This window comes from Phyllobates terribilis, unplaced genomic scaffold (assembly GCF_046119375.1).
Source record: "Phyllobates terribilis strain yellow unplaced genomic scaffold, ASM4611937v1 Scaffold_4__5_contigs__length_816908805, whole genome shotgun sequence".
Classification (NCBI taxonomy): domain Eukaryota; kingdom Metazoa; phylum Chordata; class Amphibia; order Anura; family Dendrobatidae; genus Phyllobates; species Phyllobates terribilis.
In genome coordinates, this window is record NW_027362764.1 from 684,798,174 (window position 1) to 684,819,244 (window position 21,071).

The 21,071-nt window shown below is 50.8% G+C and overlaps 1 non-coding gene and 6 pseudogenes across 1 annotated transcript; all 7 read left to right on the forward strand.

Moving 5' to 3' along the window:
* The first annotated feature begins 693 nt into the window (after positions 1-693).
* Positions 694-813, forward strand: LOC141269336 (5S ribosomal RNA; annotated as a pseudogene).
* A 941-nt stretch (positions 814-1,754) lies between these two features.
* On the forward strand, positions 1,755-1,873 carry LOC141270235 (5S ribosomal RNA; annotated as a pseudogene).
* Positions 1,874-2,494: 621 nt separating this feature from the next.
* On the forward strand, positions 2,495-2,614 carry LOC141269290 (5S ribosomal RNA; annotated as a pseudogene).
* Positions 2,615-3,555: 941 nt separating this feature from the next.
* Positions 3,556-3,674, forward strand: LOC141266442 (5S ribosomal RNA). The gene has a single exon (XR_012320478.1). It is a non-coding gene; the product is annotated as a 5S ribosomal RNA (ribosomal RNA).
* Positions 3,675-4,295: 621 nt separating this feature from the next.
* Positions 4,296-4,415, forward strand: LOC141270127 (5S ribosomal RNA; annotated as a pseudogene).
* Positions 4,416-5,345: 930 nt separating this feature from the next.
* Positions 5,346-5,464, forward strand: LOC141268234 (5S ribosomal RNA; annotated as a pseudogene).
* A 621-nt stretch (positions 5,465-6,085) lies between these two features.
* On the forward strand, positions 6,086-6,205 carry LOC141267773 (5S ribosomal RNA; annotated as a pseudogene).
* Positions 6,206-21,071: the final 14,866 nt, after the last annotated feature.

Sequence of the window (21,071 nt, forward strand, 5' to 3'; positions counted from 1 at the left end):
AAAATGATTATTGATTAACATTCCAAATGAATTTCCATAATTAACCATTTAACAGAGACCGCCTGGGAATGCCAGGTGCTGTAGGCTTTTGCTTTTTCCTTCCTTCCACCAGCAGGGGGCACTCTCTTCTATGCCTTTTTTCCATTCCCTTTCACAAGTGCACACATTCATTCTCTTTTCTTTTTTTCATTTGCTTTCTCTCTTGCGCTATTTCATCTCTGCAAAATACCAGCATCCTTCTGATCACCGTGGGCCTCCAGCATTGTTGCTTCTTTACTTTTAATACCAGGACCAGCGTCTCCCGCGTGGCTGGAGGCAACCACCGGTAACCCCAAGCAGAAGACCTTTTCAGGCAACACGACCCTCCCCCCTGAAGAGCAGCTCAAAGTCACTGGCAACCATCTCACCCTCTTCCTTCATTCACCCCTGGACGTCTCGCTCCGCCCCCAAGTTACGGGTCCAGCTTGCTCTTTCTGTCACATTACCGCGATGAAGGGTTTAGCCTGCAGGAGACCCTGCGCCGAGAGATTTTTGAAGACACCTGATGCGGCGGGTGAATCACTGCTAAACCAACCACACCTGTAGGGACGGCACAGCCTTTGCATGGACCCTTCGGAGCCCGCATCGTCACGGCCAGATTGCTCGCCACCAAGCGATCCTGAGAAAGGCTGGCCGGGCGATGGATCGAGCAGCGTCTACTGGCCATACCACCTTGGATACGCCCGATCTTGTCTGATCTCGGAAGCAAAGCAGGGCTGGGCTCAGACATTACTTGGATGGGAGATCTCCTGGGAACACCGGGTGCTGTAGACCATTTTGATGACGTTTTGCCCTACTGCCCAGCTCGGCTAGCATGGAACGGCGCCTTGCCGGACACCGACCTTAAGTAACTTAGATGATGGAAGCCCCAAGGCCTCTGAGCCAGTTGGCAGCTAAGTACGCTACCCCGCCGCCTTCACGCAGGCCTGACACCGAGCTCCTTGCCACGGCTAGGAGTGCTTATTGACTCCGCAGCTCGCCGTGTGGAAATGATGGCGTTAAAAGCACCCGGGGCCGTGAAGGGGCCAGGCTTTCAGCAGGTGCCCAGGGAAGGTTTTGGATGCCGGCCGCCTAGCGAGGGCCAGCAGAAGTAACATGTTTCTCTGCAAAGAAGCTTGTGTAACCAAGCCAGACGGCTGACAAAGAGCTAACCTCAGTGCAAGGAAGGCAAGGAAGGTGCGGAAGGAATTGTGGAGGGGGGGGTGATTCCTGCTAGGGCCCTTAAATCATAAAACAGGCAGGAGAGTCTGACGCTTGGTGACGGAGAGGTTGTAGGGGCAGGTAGGGGGTGTTGTCACGTGTGAGCACGTGTGCATGCTGGCTTGTGTGTGAGAGTGCGCTTCCTAGGTGTGGCGTGCTGCAGACAGTCAAAGGGATTGTTCCCTTTCATTAAAAGTTAATCCCCGGCTGCAGGCTATTAGAAAGCAACTAACCGTGCTGTACTCACCCTACCCGGGTCTACCGGTGAGTCTCGCCTCTGCTCCCGGCCTGTGGCATTGGCCGTGAAGCCGACGTTCCGTCGACAGCGCTACAGCCGAACAGTGAGCTCAGCGGCTCTGAGTGGGGCGTTGTGTCTACAAGACCTTTTAAGGAAGCCAGCAAAAAAGTTGAAGAGAAGGGAAAGCACAAAAGGACCTGGTCTTGCTGAGCACTGGAAAGGGCAGCCGGCAGCCAGACGTCAAAGTAGAAAAGCAGCAAGTGAGAGGCTTGTTTCTGCCTAAGGCCACACCACCCTGAACACGCCTGATCAAGTCTAATCTTGGAAGCTAAGCAGGGTCAGTCCTGGTTAATACTTGGATGGGAGACCACCTGGGAATACTAGGTGCTGTAGGCTTTTGCTTTTTCCTTCCTTCCACCAGCATGGGGCACTCTCTTCTATGCCTTTTTTCCATTCCCTTTCACAAGTGCACACATTCATTATCTTTTCTTTTTTTCATTTGCTTTCTCTCTTGCGCTATTTCATCTCTGCAAAATACCAGCATTCTTCTGATCACCGTGGGCCTCCAGCATTGTTGCTTCTTTACTTTTAATACTAGGCTCCTTTTCACCAGGACCAGCGTCTCCCGCGTGGCTGGAGGCAACCACCGGTAACCCCAAGCAGAAGACCTTTGCAGGCAACACGACCCTCCCCCCTGAAGAGCAGCTCAAAGTCACTGGCAACCATCTCACCCTCTTCCTTCATTCACCCCTGGACGTCTCGCTCCGCCCCCAAGTTACGGGTCCAGCTTGCTCTTTCTGTCATATTACCGCGATGAAGGGTTTAGCCTGCAGGAAACCCTGCGCCGAGACATTTTTGAAGACAACTGATGCGGTGGTTGAATCACTGCTAAACAAACCACACCTGTAGGGACGGCACAGCCTTTGCATGGACCCTTCGGAGCCCGCCCCGTCACGGCCAGATTGCTCGCCACCAAGCGATCCTGAGAAAGGATGGCCGGGCGATGGATCGAGCAGCGTTTACTGGCCATACCACCTTGGATACGCACGATCTCCTCTGATCTCGGAAGCAAAGCAGGGCTTGGCTCGGTCAGTACTTGGACGGGAGACCTCCTGGGAACACCAGGTGCTGTAGACCATTTTGATGACGTTTTGCCCTACTGCCCAGCTCGGCTTGCATGGAACGGCGCCTTGCCGGACACCGACCTTAAGTAACTTAGATGATGGAAGCCCCAAGGCCTCTGAGCCAGTTGGCAGCTAAGTACGCTACCCCGCCGCCTTCACGCAGGTCTGACACCGAGCTCCTTGCCACGGCTAGGAGTGCTTATTGACTCCGCAGCTCGCCGTGTGGAAATGATGGCGTTAAAAGCACCCGGGGCCGTGAAGGGGCCAGGCTTTCAGCAGGTGCCCAGGGAAGGTTTTGGATGCCGGCCGCCTAACGTAGGCCAGCAGAAGTAACATGTTTCTCTGCAAAGAAGCTTGTGTAACCAAGCCAGACGGCTGCCAAAGAGCTAATCTCAGTGCAAGGAAGGCAAGGAAGGTGCGGAAAGAATTGGGGAGGGGGGGGTGATTCCTGCTAGGGCCCTGAAATCATAAAACAGGCAGGAGAGTCTGACGCATGGTGACGTAGAGGTTGTAGGGGCAGATAGGGGGTGTTTTCACGTGCGAGCACGTGTGCATGCTGGCTTGTGTGTGAGAGTGCGCTTCCTAGGTGTGGCACGCTGCAGACAGTCAAAGGGATTGTTCCCTTTCATTAAAAGTTAATCCCCGGCTGCAGGCTATTAGAAAGCAACTAACCGCGCTCTACTCACCCAACCCGGGTCTACCGGTGAGTCTTGCCTCTGCTCCCGGCCTGTGGCATTGGCCGCGAAGCTGACGTTCCGTCAACAGCGCTGCAGCCGATCAGTGAGCTCAGCGGCTCTGAGTGGGGCTTTCTGTCTGCAAGACCTTTTAAGGAAGCCAGCAAAAAAATTGAAGAGAAGGGAAAGCACAAAAGGACCTGGTCTTGCTGAGCACTGGAAAGGGCAGCCGGCAGCCAGACTTCAAAGTAGAAAAGCAGCAAGTGAGAGGCTTGTCTCTGCCTACGGCCACACCACCCTGAACACGCCTGATCTTGTCTGATCTCAGAAGCTAAGCAGAGTTGGGCCTGGTTAGTACTTGGATGGGAGACCACCTGGGAATACCAGGAGCTGTAGGCTTCTGCTTGTTCCTTCTTTCCACCAGCAGGGGGCACTCTCTTCTATGCCTTTTTTCCATTCCCTTTCACAAGTGCACACATTCATTCTCTTTTCTTTTTTTCATTTGCTTTCTCTCTTGCGCTATTTCATCTCTGCAAAATACCAGCATCCTTCTGATCACCGTGGGCCTCCAGCATTGTTGCTTATTTACTTTTAATACTAGGCTCCCTTTCACCAGGACCAGCGTCTCCCGCGTGGCTGGAGGCAACAACCGGTAACCCCAAGCAGAAGACCTTTGCAGGCAACACGACCCTCCCCCCTGAAGAGCAGCTCAAAGTCACTGGCAACCATCTCACCCTCTTCCTTCATTCACCCCTGGACGTCTCGCTCCGCCCCCAAGTTACGGGTCCAGCTTGCTCTTTCTGTCACATTACCGCGATGAAGGGTTTAGCCTGCAGGAGACCCTGCGCCGAGCCATTTTTGAAGACACCTGATGCGGCGGGTGAATCACTGCTAAACAAACCACACCTGTAGGGACGGCACAGCCTTTGCATGGACCCTTCGGAGCCCGCCCCGTCACGGCCAGATTGCTCGCCACCAAGCGATCCTGAGAAAGGCTGGCCGGGCGATGGATCGAGCAGCGTCTACTGGCCATACCACCTTGGATGCGCTTAATCTCGTCTGATCTCGGAAGCAAAGCAGGGCTGGGCTCGGATAGTACTTGGATGTCATACTTCCTGGGAACACCGGGTGCTGTAGACCATTTTGATGATGTTTTGCCCCACTGCCCAGCTCGGCTAGCATGGAACGGCGCCTTGCCGGACACCGACCTTAAGTAACTTAGATGATGGAAGCCCCAAGGCCTCTGAGCCAGTTGACAGCTAAGTACGCTACCACGCAGGCCTGACACCGGGCTCCTTGCCACGGCTAGGAGTGCTTATTGACTCCGCAGCTCGCCGTGTGGAAATGATGGCGTTAAAAGCACCCGGGGCCGTGAAGGGGCCAGGCTTTCAGCAGGTGCCCAGGGAAGGTTTTGGATGCCGGCCGCCTAGCGAGGGCCAGCAGAAGTGACATGTTTTTCTGCAAAGAAGCTTGTGTAACCAAGCCAGACGACTGACAAAGAGCTAACCTCAGTGCAAGGAAGGCAAGGAAGGTGTGGAAGGAATTGGGGAGGGGGGGGGGATTCCTGCTAGGGCCCTGAAATCATAAAACAGGCAGGAGAGTCTGACACATGGTGACGGAGAGGTTGTAGGGGCAGATAGGGGGTGTTGTCACGTGCGAGCACGTGTGCATGCTGGCTTGTGTGTGAGAGTGCGCTTCCTAGGTGTGGCGTGCTGCAGACAGTCAAAGGGATTGTTCCCTTTCATTAAAAGTTAATCCCCGGTTGCAGCCTATTAGAAAGCAACTAAGCGCGCTCTACTCACCCTACCCGGGTCTACAGGTGAGTCTCGCCTCTGCTCCCGGCCTGTGGCATTGGCCGTGAAGCTGACGTTCCGTCAACAGCGCTGCAGCCGATCAGTGAGCTCAGCGGCTCTGAGTGGGGCGTTGAGTCTACAAGACCTTTTAAGGAAGCCAGCAAAAAAATTGAAGAAAAGGGAAAGCACAAAAGGACCTGGTCTTGCTGAGCACTGGAAAGGGCAGCCGGCAGCCAGACGTCAAAGTAGAAAAGCAGCAAGTGAGAGGCTTGTCTCTGCCTACGGCCACACCACCCTGAACACGCCCGATCTTGTCTGATCTTGGAAGCTAAGCATGGTTGGGTCTGGTTAGTACTTGGATGGGAGATAACCTGGGAATACCAGGTGCTGTAGGCTTTTGCTTTTTCCTTCCTTCCACCAGCAGGGGGCACTCTCTTCTATGCCTTTTTTCCATTCCCTTTCACAAGTGCACACATTCATTCTCTTTTCTTTTTTTCATTTGCTTTCTCTCTTGCGCTATTTCATCTCTGCAAAATACCAGCATCCTTCTGATCACCGTGGGCCTCCAGCATTGTTGCTTCTTTACTTTTAATACTAGGCTCCTTTTCACCAGAACAAGCGTCTCCCGCGTGGCTGGAGGCAACCACCGGTAACCCCAAGCAGAAGTCCTTTGCAGGCAACACGACCCTCCCCACTGAAGAGCAGCTCAAAGTCACTGGCAACCATCTCACCCTCTTCCTTCATTCACCCCTGGACGTCTCGCTCCGCCCCCAAGTTACGGGTCCAGCTTGCTCTTTCTGTCACATTACCGTGATGAAGGGTTTAGCCTGCAGGAGACCCTGCGCCGAGACATTTTTGAAGACACCTGATGCGGCGGGGGAATCACTGCTAAACAAACCACACCTGTAGGGACGGCACAGACTTTGCATGGAGCCTTCGGAGCCTGCCCCGTTACGGCCAGATTGCTCGCCACCAAGCGATCCTGAGAAAGGCTGGCCGGGCGATGGATCGAGCAGCGTCTACTGGCCATACCACCTTGGATACGCCCGATCTCGTCTGATCTCGGGAGCAAAGCAGGGCTGGGCTCAGACAGTACTTGGATGGGAGACCTCCTGGGAACACCGGGTGCTGTAGACCATTGTGATGACGTTTTGCCCTACTGCCCAGCTCGGCTAGCATGGAACGGCGCCTTGCCGGACACCGACCTTAAGTAACTTAGATGATGGAAGCCCCAAGGCCTCTGAGCCAGTTGGCAGCTAAGTACGCTACCCCGCCGCCTTCACGCAGGCCTGACACCGAGCTCCTTGTCACGGCTAGGAGTGCTTATTGACTCCGCAGCTCGCCGTGTGGAAATGATGGCGTTAAAAGCACCGGGGGCCGTGAAGAGGCCAGGCTTTCAGCAGGTGCCCAGGAAAGGTTTTGGATGCCGGCTGCCTAGCGAGGGCCAGCAGAAATAACATGTATCTCTGCAAGGAAGCTTGTGTAACCAAGCCAGACGGCTGACAAAGAGCTAACCTCAGTGCAAGGAAGGCAAGGAAGGTGCGGAAGGAATTGGGGAGGGGGAGGGGTGATTCCTGATAGGGCCCTGAAATCATAAAACAGGCAGGAGAGTCTGACACATGTGACTCGCCCCCTGGGCTGTGGGGCACTCGGATCCGGGCAATAGGGAGACGATGGGGGTAGTAGTGGCAACCCGGCTCCGTGGCTCAGGGTGGTCAGGCCAATGGTAGTCTGCTACGTTCTGCTAATAATGTCCGACTACGCCACCCGTGGATTGCTGTTATTAGGAACCGCTGCTGCATGCAGACCGCTGGGGCTTATGAGGTGTGCAGCTAGGGTAGTGTGACTCCCCACGGGAAGAGTACGGCCCCAGGGCAGTATAATGGATGGTGGGAGTGATGGTAGTGAGAATCCCAGTGCTGATAGTGCGGGAGGAGCAAGGAGCACACAGACAACAAGTTGCAGTCCAGGGTCTTTACTACAACAGGTAAACTGACCCATAAACAGTCCCGGCTAGGAGGGGACCTGGACGTCTGAGACCAACGGGGAAATTGGCCCTGGTCAGGGTGAGGGTGTAGGCCTACCGTGCTTTCTGCGCTCCTTCTGGCTATCTCCTCCTGATAGGGTAACAGCCCACGTTTCCGAGCTTTCCATGTATTCTCACCTGTATGGCCTGCGACGTGGGTTCCTTTCTGCTCCCAGCCTTGTACGGCTTTACTGGTCCCTTCAGTTGTGGCAGGGCCTCCAGGCTTCTTAGGCCAAGGAATGTACAGTCCCTTGCGGACTGGTTCTCTGCTGGGGGATGTGGAATCCTTCCAGCCTCAGACACCAAAGTCTGGTAAAATTAAGTCTTTTCTCTGCCAAGACAGGCTCTCTTCGCCTCTTGTCTCTGGCTTGTGGCTCTTCTCCTGCCACACTTCCTCTTAGGTGCAATCAACTTTCTGTCCCTGCTCCACTCTGGGACACGTCTCAGAGATGAGACAGGCAATCCAGTTCTCTCTAACCCTGCCCCCAGCACCAGCTTTTATAGGGGCAGCCTGCTCCCCCTACTGGCCTGAGACAGGAGGCATTGCATGCTAATGTTCCCCTGACCAGAGAACCCCCCCCTTGCTCTCAGACACAGCTTTAATACATTTTGTGGCATCCAGGCCAAGGTGACACATTCCCCCCTAGTGAAATTTAGTACTCCGGGACTAAACAATAAACAAAGACAATATGCATAACAATAAAACATTAATAGACAGACGACGCACAAATTGAGTTCTTAAGGTCACAGTGTGGCCTGTGACCGGGTGTCCATATCACCAATACAACGGGAGCCTTAACCAGGTGGGGGTCTGTCCTACCCCAAGTCCTTCACAGTCTTAGTTCATTCCTGGGTAAGGCTCAGAATGCAGTCCATACAAGGTCCCGGTTATAAAAAGTCCATAACCTGTGAGTCCTTACGGTAGCTGCAAGAAACTGAAACACACTATTAATAAACATGCATTTAACTTGGCAAACATTTCAACATTTGGCAACAGGGTTATTTACAATCTTAGTACACTCTATATTCTCCAGTGAGCGGGTATCTGCCCCTTTGTGCTCCTGGTTGACCTCCTTAACCCACTGTCTGGTGGTGGACCAACCTGGCTTTCCCCACTAGCGTTAGGGGTACAGCTACCAGATGGGTGTACAGGTAGGGCAGGCAGCTGTCTGCGGGTTCTTTGGCTTACCGCAGGCATGGCAGGCTCACTGTCAGCAGAGGGTTGACTCTCCTGGGCTGCTGGTACAGGCTCTTCTGCCTCTGGAACTGCTGGCTCCTCTTCACCTTCCGGCTCTGGTGTTGGTTGTTGCTGGGCCGGTTGCAGGAAATGCAGGACGGGTACCACTATGGCATCATTTATGCGAGTCCAGGACTGAGGGAACTCTCCGAGAATGGTGCTGATCATTTCTTCCTTGTCCTCTGCGGGTTCAAGGTCACTCTGATCCTCTTCTGCACTACGGAGTTGCTCGGGGCACCTTTTGAGGTGGTCTCTGGAGACGACACTAGTGGTTTCTCCTCCATCCTTGGTGATTACGCACACCTTTGGGTTGTCGTGGTCAGACTGCAGTACGGTGTAGGGTTCCCTTTCCCACTGGTCGTCCAACTTATGTAGCCTTCTTTTTCGCTTTAGGACTTGCTCACCAGGTTCTAGGGGACCAGCAGGGGCGTGTTGATTGAAGAGTCTTTCTTGCTTCTCTCTCACCTGGGCCAGGCTCTTCTCCACACTCTCCTGTACCTTCTTGTACTGCAGTTGCCTTTCCGTATCCCAGTCCGCATCCGGGGAGGTGTCCTCAGGTATTAGGACTCCCATCTCCAGGTCTACGGGCAGCTTACCCGGTCTGGCTCGCATCAGGTAAGCCGGGGTGCAGTTGGTAGCATTCACCGGGATATTGTTGTATAGGTCTATCAGGTCCGGCAGTTTTTCTGGCCACAGGCTGCGTTCCTCCAGGGGCAACGTCTTCAGGAGATCAATGACTATATTGTTCATCTTCTCACACATCCCGTTGGTTTGTGGATGGTAAGGCGTTGTCCGAATTTTCTTACAGCCATAGAGGTTGCAGAACTCCTGGAAGATTTCAGCCTCGAACGCTGGACCCTGGTCTGTCAGGACCTGTTCCGGATACCCGTGTGGACGGCAGAAGTATTGCTGGAAGGCTCTGGCCGCTGTTTGGGCTGTCAAGTCCTTTACCGGGACCACCACTAGAAAACGGGAATAGTGGTCCACGATTGTCAGGGCATAGATGTATCCTGACCGTCTGGGAGCCAATTTGACATGGTCCAGAGCTACCAGCTCAAGAGGCTGCGTGGTGACGATGGGCCTCAAGGGTGTCTTCTGGCTGGTGCGGTCCTTCCTCCTCAGGTGACAAGGGCCACAGTCTCTGCACCATTTTTCTACAGCTCCTCTCATGCCGACCCAAAAGAACCTTCCTCTTAGTAGGAACTCCAGTTTCTTCCAACCGAAGTGTCCCGCTCTATCATGGAAAGCCCCCAGGACCATAGCTGCATCTCGCCTTGGGACCACGACTTGCCAGGTCAGCTCGTGCGTCCGGTGGTTGACAATTAGTGTTGAGCCACCCCCGTAGTGTTCGAGTTCAGTTCAGATCGTCGAACACCCGTGTGTTCGCCGAACTGTTCGTCGAACTGTTCATCGAACACCTTCGAACACCGTTAAAACCAATGGCAGGCAAACAAAAACACATAGAAACACATAGAAAACACCTTCAAAGGTGTCCAAAAGCTGAAAAACTGCTCAGAAGACATAAGTAACACATGGAAAAGTGACAAGTACATATAGTCATGCGAAAATAAAAGAGGTGGAGGAGTAAAAGGAGGGGGAGACACAGATATAGGCATGTCATGCCCTTCTAAAATCCAAAAAGTGAGAAGCTGACACGGCCAGTCCGCTCCTGCCCGTGCCACCTCCGTGTCGCCGGGTTTGTGCCAGAGCCGCGGTGAACCCTGACGGCCAGCCCCCCTCTCCCAATACTGGTGCCTGTCCGCTGGTGGGTCGAGCGAGCCCCCCTGTGGTGGAGGCAGCTCTAAGCTTTTTAATTTAAATTGTCTCTCTAATTTGAATGAATACACTTTAAACCCATTTACAAGGATCTATTGGAGGGCAAGTCTCATGCCAGCAGCCGCGGTAATTCCAGCTCCAGTAGCGTCCACTAAAGCTGCTGCAGTTAAAAAGCTTTTATAAGGATCGAGCTCGGCTGTCCACCGCAAGGCATCCTACTGCCAGTCCCAGCCCCTATGCCTTGGGGTGCCTCCTGATGCTCTTCACTAAGTATCCCATGGTCCCGAAGCATTTCCTTTGAAAAAATTAAGTGTCTAAACTACAGGTGGTGTAGCTTGCTTAACAGCTGGGATAATCCGCTGACTAGCAGACACTGCTACTAGGCACAAAGTATTTCCTGGGCTAGATGCAGTTAAAAATTTGTAATTAGATACTCTCGTTGGATGCTGAGAAAGCATTCCATAGAGTCTCCTGGCACGCCATATATGATTCTCTTAAAAAGCTTGGGGTAGGGGTCTAGGGGACCCTTTTATAGCCAAAATCACGGCCCTGTATCGCAATACGTCACCTAGGCTGAAGATAAATGGAACTGTAGCACGCTGAGGGCTCGGTTGCTACAGACGTATTGCACCTCACCCAGAGGTGTGATATCTCACTCTCAGGTAAGGATGGAGTGTGGATCAGGACCCGACACCTGCATGCATTACACCACATTGCGGTGGGGCAGGGCGACCAATATGCCCCTGAGATGGGCACAACAGTCCCTGTCCCTGGCTGGAGTGGGGGGAGGGAACACTGAGGAAGGGGAACCCTGTAGTGCAGGAGCAGGGAGGAAGCAGTTCCTGGGTGCATTGAGAAGGGAGTATAAAAGGTGGGCACCATCTTAGTTTAGTGCAGAGAAGTCTGAGCAGAAGTGGCAGGGAGCAGGGGCTCTGCATGAGCTCTGCTCCGGAGGCGGGCCTAGTAACAGAGGCCCAGGCCTGGAAGAGGGAGCAGGAAGGAAGAGGAGCGGAGAAGGCTCCAGGAACGAGGAATGAAGGGATCCCAGGGGTGCGGACGGGCGAGTCGCCACCGCACGCCCGAATCCACCTGCGTGGAGGGGTCAGGCCAAAGGGGGAGACCGGTCCCCGAACTAGTGGAGGCAGGAAACGACCCTCAGCTAGAAACCGGAGGCTCTGACATTTTATGTGGCGCAGCCCCTCGCTACACCCACTAGGAAGGCACCACATAGGGTCAGGGAAACTGGCGCCAAGTTTACCAAGAGGAGGCCCGAGGCAGCCGGACAGGAATGTTGGTAAGAAAGGCCAGACAAAGGACACACAAAGGGGGTCCTGTGAAGTGCTCCAAAGTTATCTGGGAGTTGTCTGAGCCCCTCACCTGGTGAGCACAGTACGACGTGGGCAGCCGTTACCTGCAGACGTGGTCTGGATAATAAGAACTGTGAGTAAAGGCCCTGGACTTTATCACTGACTCCGTGTCGTTACTGCTGCTGCCCTGCACCATCACCCCCATCCTCCGCATACACTGCCCTGAGGCTATACTCCTCCCGTGGGGAGTTATGCTATGCTCTGCTGCACCCACAACACCAGCCTCAGCGGTCTGCCCTGTAGCGGCGGTTCACTCTGACCGCAATCCACGGGTGGCGTAGTCGGACATTTAAACATCAAAACCACATAAATAGTTCCGCCACTGGTTTGACCGCCCTGAGCCACGGAACCGGGTCGCCGCCACGAAGACTACAACCACCAGCATCCACCAAAAAGGGTCCGGCTCCGGGTGTCCCAAGGCCCAGGGGGTGCGTCAGAACATTTTCATCACCTTTCACAATCACCAATGGGACAAGGCAGGGATGTCCTCTGTCCCCTCTCTTATACATCCTAGTGATGGAGCACCTGCTCTCATCAATTCGCCATAACCCCAATATTAGGTGGATTGAGGTGGGAGGCACCGAGTACAAGTGCTCTCTATTTGCTGATGATGTCCTAGTATATATCACTCAATCACATATATCCATCCCTGCTGTTATGGCTGAAATAGATCACTTTGTTACATGGTAAAATTTTAAAATCAATGCAGCGAAGTCTGAGGCCCTCGATGTCTCCCTCCCCAAATCCATATAGGATTCCATCCAGTCCAACTTTCCCTTTGCCTGGCCCTCACAGGGTATCAAATACTTAGGAATTCCAATTCATAGAGACCTCTCCCATCTATGTTATCTTAATTTTGGGCCCTTTATTGAACAATTCCATACAGACCACGGTTGGCAAGTTAGAACTGTAAGATTCACTACGTGAACCACTGGTGTTTTGTGGAAAAGCACATGTACACTGTGTTCCAAATTATTATGCAAAAAGTGTTTAGGAGTGATAAGGGAAGAATTTGTTTGTTTGTCAGTTAAACTCATTGATGGTGATGTGTGTCAGGGCTCTTTATATCACTGTAAGCAATTGCAGACACCTGTGCTAATTAGTTTGGCAGGTGTGTCCAATGAAAGGCAAGACTACTTAAGAAGGCTCTCTCACAATATTAAGCAGCCTACATTTTCTGCCAAAATGGGAAAGAAAAAGGATGTGTCGGCTGCTGAGAAGCAACAAATTGTGGAGTGTTTAGGTCAAGGCATGACTACAATCAACATTGTGCGATGATCAGGATGAAGTGTCTTGGCAATCAAGAAGTATGTAGCTGATTCACAGTACACACGTGTGCGTGCTGATAAGGGCAAATTGAGGACTCTTTAATACAGGCAATTACGTCAGGTTGAAAGAGCAGCGGCAAAAAAGCCTTGTCATAGCAGCAGACAAGTTTTTGAAGCTGCTTGTGCCTCCAACGTCCCCCGAACAACAAGATGCAGGGTCCTTCAGAGGTTTGCAGCTGTGCATACGCCATCCTGTCGACCTACTCTATCCACTTCACACAAGCAGAAACGGCTCCAGTGGGCCAAACATTACATGAAGACTGATTTCAAAACTGTTTTGTTCACGGATGAGTGCCGTGCAGCGCTCGATGGTCCAGATGGATGGAGTGGAGGATGGCTGTTTGATGGAAACCCCACGCAAACACGGCTACAGCGCCAACAAGGAGGAGGTGGAGTAATGTTTTGGGCTGGAATCATGGGGAGAGAGATTGTCGGCCCCTTTAGGATCCCTGAAGGCGCTAAAGATGAACTCCATAATGTATGTGGATTTTCTCAAACAGCACTTCCTGCCATGGTTCAAGAAGAAGAACCGTGTATTTCACAGCAAGATCATTTTTCTGCATGATAATGCACCATCTCATGCTGCACATAAAACATCTGCATCTCTGGCTGATATGGGCATAAAAGGGGACAAACTTATGGTGTGACCCCCATGCTCCCCTGACCTCTACCCCATTCAGAACCTTTGGAGCATCATTAAAAGGAGTGTCTATGATGGCGGGAGGCAGTTCACATCTAAGCAACAGCTCTGGGAGGGTATTCTGTCCTCATGCAAAACAATTGAAGCAGAAACCATCCAAAACCTGACAAATTCAATGGACGAGAGAGTTCAGAAGCTCCTTTCGAACAAGGGGTCCTATGTGAAAATGTAACATCACCTAGAATAAAGTTTTGAGTTGAAAACTGTTTGATTTCAGTTTCTAACAACCTGCTAATGCTTATAATTTCAAAAATGACCATTTTTTTGGTCTTTATTAAAATGAAAAGGTTGATCGAAAAGTTTGGGGGATCTAAGAGTGTGGCAACCCAGTAGTCATGATTACTTCGAATTCTGACAATATGAGGGTCATGCTGCAGGTAGTGCAGCAAGAAGGCACTTATGTGTCTTGCGCATCTCGGAGCCCCAAAATTATTTTCCGGGCTAGATGCAGCTAAAATTTTTTTTTAATTTTAAATCTGGTGGAGCTTATTATAGATGGCCTAATAGGATCAGTGCTGCACACTGCTACAAAGCCCAAATTATTTTCCAGTCAAGATACAGATAAACATGATTAGTAATTTGAAAGCTTAAAACGGTTGGTAGGGTGATTTTAACCAATCATCAAGCTTTTACTCTCCCCAGGATGACACAGGGGTAGAAAAGTCGTTTCGGATCCATGATTTGTTCATCTTTATGAACGTGAGTCTGTCTACATTATCAGTGGAGGGCCGCGTGCGCTTATCTGTCAGCACACCACCAGCAGCGCTGAACACACGTTCAGACAGAACGCTGGCTGCGGGGCATGACAAGATCTCCAAGGCGTAAGTGGCTAGCTCCGGCCATTTATCCAGATTGGAAGCCCAAAAAGAGCAAGGGTCCAGTGACACAGTCGTGGCTTCAATGTTTACTTGGAGATACTCCTGTACCATCGTCTCTAGGCGTTGACTATGTGTCAGACTTCTTGTCTCCTGTGGCCTTGCAAAGGATGGGCTAAAAAAGTGGTGAAATGATTCCGCAAAATTGATGTTACCAGCAGATACTGTGGTTCTGTTACGGTTTGAGTGCTGAACACTTGACGGTCCCACGGTTGGCAAGTTGGAACTGTGAGATTCACTACGTGCACCACTGGTATTTTGTGGAAAAACACATGTAAGATTCTGCAACAGTCTCTGCTGATACTCCTGCATGCGTGCATCCCTTTCTATGGCAGGAATAATTTTGGCAAATTTACTTTTGTACCGGGGATCTAACAGTGTGGCAACCCAGTAGTCAGGATTATTTCTAATTCTCACAATTCGAGGGTCATGTTGCAGGTAGTGCAGCAAGAAGGCACTCATGTGTGTTGCGCATCCAGGAGCACCAAGTCCCTGTTGTGTTGGTGGCGAGGTAACAATCATGCTTCCTTCCTCTGTCCTCTCCCCCCAACCTCGCACAACAGAAATGTGATCAAGGTCTCCCTCATCTGATGAGTCTTCCATCAGTTCGTCCTCCACTTCTTCCTGGGCTCCTGCACCTTCCTCACTAGTTTGGCTGCTACCATGCGCCCTGGTAAAACCATCTCCCCCACCCTCACATGCCTGCCGCCTTGGTGCTGCCGACCGTCTGGACCTTGCAGATGTTAGCCCTTCCGCATACAACTCCTCCTCCTCTACTTCCTCCACCTCCTCTTGTGCCACCACCTGACTCCGAATTCTGTTTAACATGTGCTCCAGCATGTAAATCACCGGAATAGTCATGCTGATAATGGCATCATCAGCACTAAACATCTTCGTCGCCATTTCAAAACTGTGCAGAAGGGTGCATAGGTCCCTGATCTGAGACCACTCCTCCAGCGTGATTTGCCCCACCTCTGGATCTCGTTGGCCCAGGCTATACGTCAGAACGTATTGCACCAGGGCTTGTCGGTGCTGCCACAGTCGCTGCAACATGTGCAGAGTTGAATTCCACCGGGTAGGCACATCGCATTTTAGCCGGTGAAGTGGCAGGCCCAACGACTTCTGTAGAGATGTAAGTCGCTGAGCTGCGGGATGCGAACGGCGGAAGTGAGCACACAGCGACCGTGCCCTCTGCAGAAGGCCATCTAGTCTGGGATAGTGGGCTAAAAATTGCTGGACAACCAGGTTCAACACGTGAGCCATACAAGGCACGTGTGTGACATTGCCCCGGCGAAGGGCCGCACCCAGGTTTGCAGCATTGTCGCACACGGCCTTCCCTGGTTTCAGGTCCAGTGGAGACAGCCATTCATGAAATTGGTTCTCCAGAGCTGACCACAACTCCTCAGCTGTGTGACTCACATTTCCCAGACATTTCAAAGTAAAAACCGCCTGATGACGTTGAGCCCTACTGTCAGCATAGTAAGGAGGTGTGCAGGATCCCTTCTGCGCAGTTAGAAAGCTTGTGGCATGACCAGACAGGCTTTGGGTGCAGGTGGAAGACCGAGAGGAGGTTGAGGAGGCAGAAGCAGTGGAGGAACTTTGACATAAAGAGGATTGACGCACAACTCGTGGGGACGGCAAGACTTGGACAGCAGCCCCTTGTCCTGCTGTCACTATAGTTACCCAGTGCCCAGTCAGCGACATGTAACGCCCCTGTCCATGCCTACTCGTCCAAGTGTCTGTGGTGAAATGCACCCTGTCACACACAGAGTTTCTCAAAGAAGCGGTGATGTTGTGTGCGACATGCTGGTGGAGCGCAGGCACACCTTTCTTTGAGAAGTAGTGCCGACTGGGCATCTGGTACTGGGGCACTGCGACGGACATAAGGTCTCGAAAATCCTCTGTGTCCACCAGGCGGAAAGGCAGCATTTCTGTAGCCAAGAGCTTGCAGATGGTGAAATTCAACCTCTTTGCTTTCTCATGGCTAGGAGGAAATGGTCTTTTACTTGTCCACATCTGAGGGACCGAGGGCTGGCTATTGTGCTTAGACGGGGTTGATAAGGGTGTCCCCGGCAAACTGCCGGTCTGTGAGGAAGATGCAGGCGGACATGTTAGGTTGCCTTGATCCAAAGGTGGTGCTATCGATGTCGGACAGCGCTCAACACCAGCTGGTGTTACCACCTCCAAAGAAAATGATGACCTGCCAATCACGCTGGCTGTTGCGGGTAAAGAGGTGGCAGGTCTGCGCCCCAAAACAGGTGTGACTGCTGTCCCCCCAGTCACAGAGGATGAAGAGGCCGCGGATGCACAAGATATGGCAGACGGTGGTTGGCCCGGCCGGCTAGGCCGCATTGTAGCACACTGAGCTTCCCACTGCAACTTATGCTTCATGTCCATGTGCCGGTTCATGCATGAAGTACTCAAACTATGTATTTTTTGGCCTCTACTTAGCTTTTGCTGACAAATGTTACAAATAACACGAGTTGGGTCATTTTTATCGATCTGAAAAAATGCCCAGGCTATGCAAGGCTTAGCACCCATGCGACCTGAAGAGCCACCACGACTTGTGGTGAGAGGCAGAGTTGTGTTTGAGGATGCAGTTGTTGACGTGCTTCCAGTACTATGTCTCTGTCCAGGAAGGCGCAACCTGACCTCGTCGTCACTAGCATCTTCCTCCACCTCCTCTGCTGACCTCATCTCTTGGCTGACTGTGGGTTGACAGTAAGTGGGATCTCCAACCTCATCATCATCACCCTGTGTGTTATCACACCCGTCGTCCTCAGAGCCAACCTGTTAATGCCCTGACAAAAAACTAAAGTTGTCGCTCCAATCAGGTATTTAAGTCTTATCATCGTCTTCCTCATTGTCTCCACCAACAGGAGTTACAGTTTGGGAATGAGGGTCTACATTATGGTCAGAACCTTCTGCGTCTGGTCCTGGATCCGACTCATAAAGATTCTGGGCATCAGTGCAGATCATTTCCTCGTCTGGATTCACAGAAGCGCTGGAGTCGACCTCTGATTCCGAGGCTATAGTATGAGTAAACAGCTCTGCAGACTCAACCATCTGTTCTACCTCATACTCAGACGGGCAGCTGGAGATTTGGGAGCTGTGAGGAAGCAAGTGCGATTTGGGTGACACCTTTGAGGACTGGAGTATTTGTGATGTTGAAGTTGATGTGGAGGAGAGCCCACTTAAAGGAGCACTTGATATCCGTTGAAGCACCTGCTGTTTTTGTGCCTCATCTGGAATTTGTAGCGATTGGCGTGGCCGTAAGAAAGGGATCTTATCACATTGTCCGCTAAAAGAAGTAGACATTTTAGTTTGGCTGGAAGATGGTCTTTCTTCTGCAGATGTTACTGTTGCTTTAACACCTACCCCACGGACACAACCTTTTTTCCCCTTCCCAACACGCCTATTCCCCTTTCCACCAGCAGCAGGCCTTTTTCCACTCATTTTGGTGGTTAACTAATTCACAACTCTGGAGTTGTTTGCACAAAAAACAATGGATGGTAACCGAGCAGAGCTGAGTGGCCAAACTGTGGTATTAGGCCAAAACTATTGGCTGGGTTAGATGCAGAAAAAAATTATATTCAATTTGCAACCTGATGGAGGTCAGTATAGATGGACTAATACAACAAGTCCCACACACAGCTAGAAGCCCAATATTTTTTCAGAGGTAGATGCAGAAAAAAATATATTCAGTTTGCAACCTGATGGAGGTCAGTATAGATGGACTAATACAACAAGTCCCACACACAGCTAGAAGCCCAAATATTTTTTCAGAGGTACTGTAGATGCAGATAAAAATTATTTTTAATTTGCAACCTGATGGAGGTCAGTATAGATGGATTAATAGAACATGACCCACACACAGCTAGAAGCCCAATATTTTTTCAGAGGTAGATGCAGAAAAAAATATATTCAGTTTGCAACCTGATGGAGGTCAGTATAGATGGACTAACAGAGAAAGTCCCACACACTACTAGAAGGCCAAATATTTTTGCAGAGCTAGATGCAGAAAAAATTTATATTCAGTTTGCAACCTGATGGAGGTCAGTATAGATGGACTAATACAACAAGTCCCACACACAGCTAGAAGCCCAAATATGTTTTCAGAGGTACTGTAGATGCAGATAAAAATTATTTTTAATTTGCAACCTGATGGAGGGCAGTATAGATGGACTAATAGAGAAAGTCCGACACACTGCTAGAAGGCCAAATATTTTTTCAGAGCTAGATGCAGAAAAAAATTAGATTCAGTTTGCAACCTGATGGAGGTCAGTATAGATGGACTAACAGAGAAAGTCCCACACACTGCTAGAAGGCCAAATATTTTTTCAGAGCTAGATGCATACAAAAAATTATTTTGAATTTGCAACCTGATGGAGGTCAGTATAGGTGGACTAATAGAACAAGTCCCACACACTGCTAGAAGGATAAATATTTTTTCAGAGCTAGATGCAGAAAAAAATTATATTCAGTTTGCAACCTGATGGAGGTCTGTATAGATGGATTAATAGAACAAGACCCACACACAGCTAGAAGCCCAATATTTTTTCAGAGGTAGATGCAGAAAAAAATATATTCAGTTTGCAACCTGATGGAGGTCAGTATAGATGGACTAATACAACAAGTCCCACACACAGCTAGAAGCCCAAATATTTTTTCAGAGGTACTGTAGATGCAGATAAAAATTATTTTTAATTTGCAACCTGATGGAGGTCAGTATAGATGGACTAATAGAGAAAGTCCGACACACTACTAGAAGGCCAAATATTTTTTCAGAGACTAAATTTAAGGGGAACCCCACGCCAATTTTTTTTAATAATAAATCCTTAAGCAGACAGCTGGGGCAGATGTTTTAAGCTTGGGAAGGGGGTAATACCCACGGAGCTTCCCAGGCTACTAATATCAGCCCCCAGCTGAATACATAGCCTTTACTAGCTATTAAAATGGGGGACCCCCCAAAAAAAATGACGTGGGGTCCCCCCCTAATTTAATAGCTAGCAAAGGCTAGGCAGACAGCTGGGGGCTGATATTAATAGCCCAGGAAGGGTGGCATGAATATTGGCCCCCTCCCAGGCTATAAACACCAGCCGTCAGCCGCCCCAGAAATGGCGCATTCATAGGATGCGCCAATTCTGGCACTTAGCCTCGCTCTTCCACGCTGCCCTGTAGCGGTGGCAGGGGGTAATAGGGCTGGGGTTGATGTCAGCTTATAATGCCAGCTGACATCAAGCCCAGGTTAGTAATGGAGAGGCGTCTATAAGACACCCCCATTACTAACCCCATAGTCAAAGTTAAAAGAAAACACAAACACCCAGAATAAAGTCCTTTAATTGAAATAAAGACACAATCCTTTATTGTTCTAAATTAAACCATACTTACCATCACGCCCATTCCAGCTGAAGCCAACGATCTTCTGCAATAAAAGAAAAATAATAAAGCAACATCATCCTTACCTTTCCATGGTTCCCACGACAGCTTCAGCTCTGCTACATCGAGATGACAGGCTGGACCGCAGCAGAACGCCGCCATCCAGCCTGTCATCCTGCAGACACTGAGAAGCGCAGGCATGCTTGCGCTCTGCAGTGTCTGGCTGTGACGGCATAAAGATGAGACGAGTTCATGTCCAATGAACTCGGCGCACCTCATGCACGTCACTGACAGCGTGGGAAAATTCTCACGCTGGAGCGCTGAGTGCAGGAGAATTCTCCCACGCTGTCAGTGACGTGCATAAGGTGAGCTCATGTCCAATGAACTCAGCTCACCTCCTGCACATCACTGACAGCGTGGGAGAATTCTCCTGCACTCAGCGCTTCAGCGTGAGAATTCTCCCACGCTGAAGCGCTGAGTGCAGGAGAATTTTCCCACGCTGTCAGTGACGTGCATAAGGTGAGCTCATGTCCAATGAACTCAGCTCACCTCCTGCACGTCACTGACAGCGTGGGAGAATTCTCCTGCACTCAGCGCTTCAGTGTGAGAATTCTCCCACGCTGAAGCGCTGAGTGCAGGAGAATTTTCCCACGCTGTCAGTGACGTGCATGAGGTGAGCCGAGTTCATTGGACATTAACTCGGCTCATCTGGATGCCCTCACAGAGAGACACTGTGGAGCGCAAGCAAGCCTGCGCTTCTCAGTGTCTGCGGGATGACAGGCTGGATGGCAGCGTTCTGCTGCGGTCCAGCCTGTCATCTCGATGTAGCAGAGCTGAAGCTGTCATGGGAACCACGGAAAGGTACGGATGATGTTGCTTTATTATTTTTCTTTTATTTCAGGAGATCGTTGGCTTCAGCTGGAATGGGTGTGATGGTAAGTATGGTTTAATTTAGAACAATAAAGAATTGTGTGTTTATTTCAATTAAAGGACTTTTTTCTGGGTGTTGTGTTTTTTTTAAATACTTTACTAGAAATTCATGGTGGTCATGTCTAATATTGGCGTGACCGCATGAATTTTGGGCTTAGGGCCAGCTGATAATGCCAAGCTGGCCCTAACCCCTTTATTACCCAGTGAGCCACCGCATCAGGGCCCCACGTCAATTTTCTTTAAATTATTTCATGAAATAATTAAGAAAAAAAGGGCTTCCCTATATTGTTGTGTCCGGCCAGGTACAAATAGGCAGCTGGTGGTTGGGGGCAGCCCGTTCCTGCCTGCTGCACCTGACTGGACACAAATATAGTGCGAAGCCCCA